At 36.6% G+C, this 8,901-nt stretch overlaps 1 protein-coding gene across 1 annotated transcript in view; it reads left to right on the plus strand.

The window, feature by feature from the left end:
- Positions 1 to 680: 680 nt before the first annotated feature.
- Positions 681 to 8,901, plus strand: part of lingo2b (leucine rich repeat and Ig domain containing 2b) — a 51,705-nt gene continuing 43,484 nt past the window's right edge. Inside the window, exon 1 of the mRNA XM_037695263.1 lies at positions 681 to 960. The gene's annotated coding sequence lies outside the window, so the exon portion shown is untranslated. The remainder of the gene's footprint in view (positions 961 to 8,901) is intronic.

Here is an 8,901-nt window from a genome sequence, read left to right on the forward strand (position 1 = left end):
CTAAATATTTAGTGTGTAGCTAAATATTCAGCTTGCTAATTAAATATTTAACTTGCAAGTTTAGTATTTAGTTTGTATTCTAAATATTTAGCTTGTAAATTAAATATTTAGTTTGGAACTATGACATTTATAAATGTATGAATAACATGGTGAAAATATGACTTTGAAAATAAAACTATTATTTTTCTTATGAAAGGCTAAATAAACCAAAATATTGCTGTGAATTTTTGGCAGTGTAACTTTACAAACAGCACTCCATCAGCTACTACCACACTAAACTTCAGATCAACATCTGTAAAATTGACTTGTAGCTATTTTCTCATTTTAAAGTTCAGCTAGCTGTGGCGGCCATTACGAATGAGGAATGCCTCAGAATGTAACCAGTTGTAGATGTGTATCCATTCCAATGATTAGTTTTTCTAAGCTTTATTAAAATGTATCCAGCAGTTCGTGAGATATTTTGCTAACAGGCAGACGCTGCAAAAACACGATCGCCCTCTGCCTTTTCAGCAGCGGGCGATAATAAAACAATGATCAAAATAAGCTTGTTTCAGATAACTATCATTCAGCCTGAAGAGGTGTCAGGTTTTATGTTTGAAGCTTTTACTCTGAAGGTTGAGTCATCGCGCGGAGCCGCAGCTTCGTGTCTTGACGCATCTCCGTCCTCCTCCTTTGCGCGCGCTGTCACGCAGCGCGGCGGACACATCCTGAGAGCCCGAGCCGCTGCACACAGCAAGGAGCTGCCTGGAAACCAAACGCACAACCAGAGAAGAGACGGGAGGAAAAAAATCCACCCATTTCCGTGAAAGTTATTATTTTTTTCTGTCTCATGGAAGACAGAGTGAGAGGAGACAAACTCAGAGAGAAGACTGCATCCACAGTTTGCTCGTGTTAGTCAGAGCGCGCCTCCGCGGCTCAGATGTGAAGGTGGATTTTGGGATGTGAAGCAGCAGGTAAAAGGTAAGACTTTCATTTAAATAAAAAAAAAAATATATATATATATATATATATATATATATATATATATATATATAACTGCAATCTGTTGCCAAGAGGAGAGGAGATCCCCCTTCACGACTCTCTCATTAACTGCTTGTTAACTCGCAGGGAGAAGAAATAAAAAGGTATTGACACTTGGTTTCATCAGCAGACTGTAGGCGTAGTCCCTGACTGGGAACCAGTTGTGAGGATCTTTTAGGGAGGAAGAGAATTTAATAAATCTGAAACCTGATGAGGTTTATGTGGTGATGAATCATTTGTCAGGATGCTTTAAAAAATGATCAAAACGAGCCTTGGTGAATGGATGAGGAAGATGAAGTGATGCATTTGGGGGGTTTGCACCCTGCTGGATGACACGATGAACACTCATCACATGGCGGATGGATGAAGCCCTCCCTGAGTTGCACAGCAGGTGATGAAACAGGCACTGTGTGAAGTTGGCTGTGCCGGGGGTGAAAGTGGCCCTGCAGTAGAGGGAGCACACTGCTTTGTCCCCCACCCTCCACCCCAGAATCACTGAAAGCCTGCAGGGGTGAGGTACAGTATCTTTCATGTGTGAGTGTCTCCAAAACAACACAACTTTACACACTTTTATCCTGACCTTAAAGGTGCACATTGCAATGTCAAAAAAAAAAAAAAGTACGAAATAAAAAATGTATCTAATTTTTTTTTGTAATAATGTTGGTTAATGTGTCGTTAAATTAAAACATAAGCCAAATTTGTGACCAAATGCCATCTACTAGGGTTTGTTTACCTACGGAAATGTCCAAAGTGACTAAAAATTGGTCACAGTGGTGATGTGTAATACATTTATGGATTGTTGGGTATGAATGATGGTACAGTGGTTGGAGCTGTTGCCTCACACCAATTAAGAAGGTTGCAGTATCGCCTCCTGGTCCTGTGGCCTTTCTGGGTGGAGTCCGTGTGCATGCATTTTTTTTCCCGGTGTACTCCAGTTTCCACCCAAGAACCAAAGCCACTCACGTTTGGTCAGTTGATAAGTAAATTTTCTCTAATCGTGAGTGAAAACATGAATGGTTCTCTCCTTTTTTTTTTTTGAGTGCTCTGTTAAACGCTGCTCTCCAAGCAATTCACTGTCATGTTCCACAATTTTATAACAGATTCACTCTATTTTAATTTAAATGTGATAAACTTGTCCACTTCTGCCAAATTATTTTTTTATACTGACTAAATCCAGCCTAATAAAGATCAGTCACGTGACTCATGCTTCCACACAATTTTAGCCGGGTGCTTTGTTTACAATGAATGCATACCCACATTTCAGAACTGCAGTTTGAAAAGCAACTACTAAAATCTTTCAAACTTCACCATTTAGTTCAGGATGACCCTTTTTTTGTTGGATTTTATCGTTTGCAATGAGTACCTTGTAAGTATGAGAAATGGCGACTGAATTATAAATGAATTACTCCCCAGCTCAGGGACTCTCCGGTCCCATGCCATTTTTTGCCTCTGACTTCCGTGGGCATTAATTGAGTATGGCATGGCTACGGTAATTGTGTGCAAATGTAATCTGGCCCTTCTTATCTTCATAATGGGGAGCAAAGTTCAACAGGAAAAAAAACAAAACAACCAGAGATGGACTTGTGAGCCAAAAATATCAGTGGCAACACTTTGGCGCAATAGTATGATGAGCAAACTGAGCAAGTTTGTACATTTTGAAGCCATAAATCTGGAATATTTGTAATAAAAACTAGAATTTGAAGGAGAAGTTTTGGGGTTGACTCAACTATAGCTTTGGGCTTTCGGTGCCAGCGCCACTCCTCACCAACTCGGAGCAGAAGAGATGCTAATGGAGGGAACAGGGAGGATGCTGGCGTTGTGAGATCGAGAGACAGAGCGAGTCTGCTGGAAGTGTGTGTGGCGTTTCCATGGCAACCAGTCTGGGGTGTGTTTGGTCCCTGGAGATGCCGGAGAACGCAGGGGGAAGAGGAGAGAGAAGAGAGAGGGAGAAGAAAAGTATCCCTCATTAGGAGTGTGAGGGGGAGATGTGTGTGTGTGTGTGTGTGTGTTCGGGTGGGGGACAGAGGAAAGGAGATAATAGAAAAGGGAAAGGTGGGATTGTCTCAGCCCCTCCCTCCTCTCCCACACCTTCCACTTATTCTGCCTTCTTTTGTGCGCTTCATCCAGGTTTCCTCCTTTATTGCACGGTTGGGTGTTGCCGGATTAGATCAGCTTCACGATCGTAACCGTCGTTCAGAGCAGAGGCTTTTTTCTGGATGATCATATCTTCTTTCTCTTTTGTTTAAACCAAGCTCTGCTCAATTTACATATTTGTATTTCATCCATGGTCGTAGGAGACTTTCAGATTAAAATAGTCACAACAAGTGCTTTCTTCTGCTTTTGCATTCTGTTACCTGGCTCCCATGACACAGTCCTCAGGTCATAAAACGTATGTAAAATATTGCAATTATTAAGCAAAAAACTCTCAATTAGTCCCTTTTTTTGCCTCGAAAACTAAAGAGTTATGATGCCACCCTTAGCTGGCTGAACAGAAGCCAGCTGGTTGCTTCTTGGCACTTTAGCTTCCCTCAGATGGAGCCAATAATGGCGACAAGCAATGCCAATGATTAGGGTTTTATGTGGCGAGTGTTAAGCTCTGTTTTGCTTCGACTGGTTTAATTTATTTGCATTAGGTGGATTAGATAAGAAATCCATCTTAATGCAAAAGTAACACCAGCACAAACACAAAAGCTCATGGATTGATTGTGTAAACTTTGTATCATGAAGGAATAAATGATAAATGTTGCAGCAACAAGTGGGACCAAAGGATATTTTCCCCTTTATTATTCATGGGGTGGCAGCATTTCAATAAAATGCAGGCTTATTTGTTTTACACATAATTATAGCAGGTGAAAGAAAGAAGAAATAAATACATCATCTGACTCAACCGAAATAGAATAAATCCATTTAAAGAAGAGTAACAGTTACAGCCAAATCAAGGACTACAGTGTATAACATGAAGCATTCAGGGAAGACTTTGTGAGAAATAAATATTAGGTTTGTGTTCATGTTTAGTAAATATTTAGCAAATTCTGGTCTGGTAAACTGTGAGGCTGTTGTGTCATAAACGACAGCACAACAATACCACTGCTTTTCAACAGGGGGCGCCACAACAGTCAAAGACAAGCAACAGTAAGGGCACTAAATGAAGAAGAACAACAGCGACGTCTATTCTGAGGCAATATGATGCGAGGAAATTTTATTTTTTATTTTTTTTACATTTACACAGTTTATGACACTTCAACTGCAAGGTTCGATAAATTATTACAAATTTTAATTGAGAAATTGATCAAACTTTAGTTTTTTAAAATAGCTAACAGAAACATACATTATCGCCACCTGTTGGGCAATAATTTAATTAACTACGAGGGAAGGATGCTGATCTAAAACTAGTGAATTTGAGTGCATGCACATCCAGTAAATCCAAATGACTTGACACAAAGGGACACAGAAATCTCATTAAAAGACTGATTCTGCTTAGGTACAATAGTTTTACTTATAAACCAGTGAAGTTTTCAAACTCCGCAGCACCAAATATAAATTTTGTTAATGCAATTTTCAAAAAAGCCCCAAAACATTTGATGAAAAATGCATACATTATTACTGCATTCATGAGAATCAAATTATTATAATGGCAGTCAGTTTGACAATGAACAGCCTTTGACAGGAAATGCTGCCTGGTTTAACATTTTAATTGAGGCACAAATATTACTTAGGACTTTATACATTCTTTACATATTGTAAAACTGCAGTTTTCAAAAGTAAATACATGCAATGAAAACAGTGAAAACTATTTTTTTATTTAGTTCTTTCAAAATCCAATAATCTTTAATTTCTTTAAAGTTGCCTCCTTTTAGTGTCTGCCACAAAGATTAGGGTTAGACACCTCCTGGCACTTAGGTTTTAAACATTTTCACATAATTTGTGCAACAAATTTTCTCTCAAATTATTAGAGTTGGTGCTGGTATCTCTTACCCATCTCAGTTTTATCGTGGGTGTCTTCAGGCTGTTTTAAGAGCGTTAGAGTTTTATTTTGACACGTGCATGTGTGTTCTCGGACAGAAAACATCTGAGGTTACAGCTCCAAGTATCCAGGTCTAAAAATTACTTGGGTGATCAATAATTATAAAACTGGTTCAAATTTGTGGGCTGAGGCAGGTACAATGGGAGCAAAATAATGTGCATGACCTAGAATACACTGTAAAAAGCTACTTACATAAAAATAAGTTGTGATTTTTAACAAATGGCCACACAAAATGTGTCTGCACAGCTTGCTGGTCACTTGTCTGTTCAAATTTAGTGAGACTGCAACAGAAAATTTGTCTATTTTCTCACGATTTTCCCACAATTTAGAGTCACAAACAAGTCAGCAGTTGCAACTTGTTTTCTTTTGAAGTTTCGGATATTAATTCAGGGACAACTTGGCTAAGAAATATGTTAAAATCACCTGTTAGTACTAAAATATTTTTAGGAATTAAATTTGTGCACTGTAAATATTTTCTTCATATTACTTCCTAGATGATTTAGAAAATGTTCATGTCCAAATGTCCCCCATCATTTATTAGTCACTGCTAACAAAAAACTCAGTCTTATACTGTAATTTAACTGCTCCTTTTTAGTTTTAATACAGCTGAACAAAACTTAAAAATGTAATTGTGAACCTTTTTATTGCTCCAATGTTTGCAGAAAATTACCAGTTAATAACAGTTGGTTATAATTTCATGTTTGTAGAAAGCCAATTTTATGGCTAACTAAAGTCATTATCCGTGCTTGTTTGTGTTTTGTGTAATTTAAATTAAAAAGTTTCATTGTGGAAGCTGAAATGTCTTTTTATATGATGCCCCATTATATTCACAAAGTGAGAGGCAATTATCTCTTTTTAGTAAATTAGAATCATTACACAGGCACAAACTAAAGCTCCGTAATGTTTGTTTTTATGTCTCTTTCTTGGCAGTGGCCCTCATTTTGATTTCAGATCTCTTTCTACCCACCCTGTTCTTGTGAATTCAATATCTCTTGAAAGAAGACATAAAGTGGAAATGATGACATTTGATATTCAAAAGGTCAAACACCAGCTTCACGGTGGCAACATGATGTTCTGCAGGAGCACTTTTCTGGTCACAGTTCAAAGACTCAAGAGGAGATTATGACCACATTTCATGTTTTTTTCAGGTACTGATCTGAGGTCAAAATATACTTGATACCTGTTATTATGTTTTATAACACCTGTCACCTCGTTTAGGTCTGGAAAAACTTGGATTTAAACTGCAGCTTGACTGCATTTTAGCATGCTCAATCAGGATGTTGGATATAGATGACAGAACAGTCAAGAAAAGAAATGTTGAGTTGTTTATGTAACAGCACTATTATTGATAATCATGCTTTTACCCAATAATTTGAGTGAAGGCAATGGGTGATATGCATCAGATTGCCTATTGACTTTTATGCCAGAGATGTTTAGATTAAAATAATCTTATGGAGTTAGACATTTTCGTTAAACCTTGAAAATGACACTATAAACAACCGTATACAATATTGTCATCAACAGTAGTCACTCGCTACTTGGCGGTTCATTTTTTGTGGACTTGCTCTATTGCAGTTTTTCAAAATAAGATTGGACATGACACACAATTGGCTAATTGATGGATGAGGCGCATGGTTTGGCATGGAATTTTTATTTAAAATAAATTATTTTAAATTATTTAGCACCTGTGTGCAGCCCAAGCTGCAGGAGAAGCTTCAGCTGATCTCCGCTCTACAGCGGAGAAGTGGGCGTGGCCAGGAGCCGCGGGCGGCAGATTTCAGCGGAGGCAGAGAGCTGAAATCATGACATGCTGGGCTCTTTTAGAGCGTTTAAAGTTTAGAAACATTGTTTAGAATAATGCAAGAGTGTGGGAAGGGTAAAACGCCATTATATATATATATATATATATATATATATATATATATATATATGTATATATATATATATATATATATACACACACATATATATACATACATAAATACATACATGCACATCTTGTGGTGTCTCTGAGTAGAACACCTAATCCCGAATTGCTCCCCGGGCGCTTACATAGCTGCTCACTGCTCCACCTGGGTATAGCCCAGGTGCGATGGGTTAAATGCAGAGAGCCAATTTCATCTTTGTATGGAAACATACAATGATGGCAACACATAGCACTTAATTTTATTTATTTTTTATATATAAATACTAAAATAAACTACTACTTACTACTTGTACTACTATTCCTACTTCATGGTTTTTCACTATTGCGGGGCTTCAGGGTACGGATCCCATGCGATAAACGAGGGACTACTGTACATATAGTGATCTGTTAGTGCTAAGAGTATATGTTGCAAATGACAGTAAGCTACTACCACACCAACTTTACTGAAGTACAGTCATTTCTGTAAGCTATTAAAGTAAGTTGCACTGATTCTTTAAAAAAAATCACACGTTATTCATTTATGTAATCGTCCCTTTCATGTAATCAGTCATTATAATGACAATAAAACAGCATCTGGCTTCTTTATTTATGCAAAAATGTGGCTAACTCACACAGTAAAACTTTAGATATTCGATCATTAACAAGAGAAAATAATTTTTCTGCAACATAAATAATGGATAAAATGCTGCTCAGACAATCATTGCTTATTCCATTTTTGAAGCCTCTGATTAACATAAAAATAAAGTATTTGATGATTATTTGACCTGCTATTATGTTTTCTGATAACGGTTATTGAATTTTATACCGGTAAAATAACATGTATGTTTTCAGTTTCTGTGAGTGAATTTCAGTACCCTGATATCACATCTCTGGGCTTTTTTAAGACTCCTGGTTGAAAAAAATAATAATTAGGTATAGAACAAGCAAAAACACATTTCCAAAAACCTTTTTCTTTTGCAAAGCACTCTGCACTGTGTTAAGGAAGATTCTTGAACATATCGTCTTCAATTTGGATTATTTCATGGTGGTTTTCTGTTCAAATTGCAGTAATTAGCATTTAGGTCTTCAGGACTTGAAGTGGTAACAGACCCCTGTGTTCTCTGTGTGTATAGTTAGCAAGAAACAACCTCCTGCATTTAATTTGATTGAAGAGGAGAGAAGAAATAATGAAATGAAGCTTTTAGATGTTTGTTTTTTTCTGAACAATTTTCCACATAAAATGTCTGTTTCAAATAAAAATAAATAAATAAAATTAATTATTTCCGTTTCCTTAATTAAATGATAGGTGATGTGATATCACAATGGTTTGATGTAGCAGAATAGAAAATTAGTTTGAAGAACTGTTGTTCAAAACCCTTATAAATGTGAATGACTAGGTCAAACCTTGAAAATAACTTTCTGCATAATCTCATGTGATATCACAAGATGTCACACTCAATGTATTTGCTGAATGATTCTCAGCTGTTATCACATAAAATTTTGGCTCAATATTTGCCAAATTGTGTATATTATAGTGATTTGTAGATTTCCCAATATAAATTAGTTATGGTGACCATCTTGGATTGAATTCCATCTTAAAGTTACTGATTTGAATATGTATATTCAATGCAGAGATATTGAAAGTTTTCATAAAATCTACTCAGTGGTTAATGAGATATTTTGCTAACAGCTAAACAGGGCTGACATCAAGAGTTAATGACAAAGTTTTAAGCAAAGATCTTGCCCAACAAGTAGTAGTTGGAATAGTGGATCAGTCTCAACTACTTTGTACTACCACACCAAGTTTTAGTACAAAATTTGTATTGACTGTATTGACATATAGGGCTATTTCCCTGCATTAGGTAATGTGCATCAGCATGGGAATTGCATGAGAATTACTTAAAAAAATGAACATATATATATATATATATATATATATATATGTTCATTT

This window comes from Nematolebias whitei, chromosome 21 (genome assembly GCF_014905685.2).
Source record: "Nematolebias whitei isolate Nwh7 chromosome 21, NemWhi1, whole genome shotgun sequence".
In the NCBI taxonomy this organism is placed as follows: Eukaryota; Metazoa; Chordata; class Actinopteri; order Cyprinodontiformes; family Rivulidae; genus Nematolebias; species Nematolebias whitei.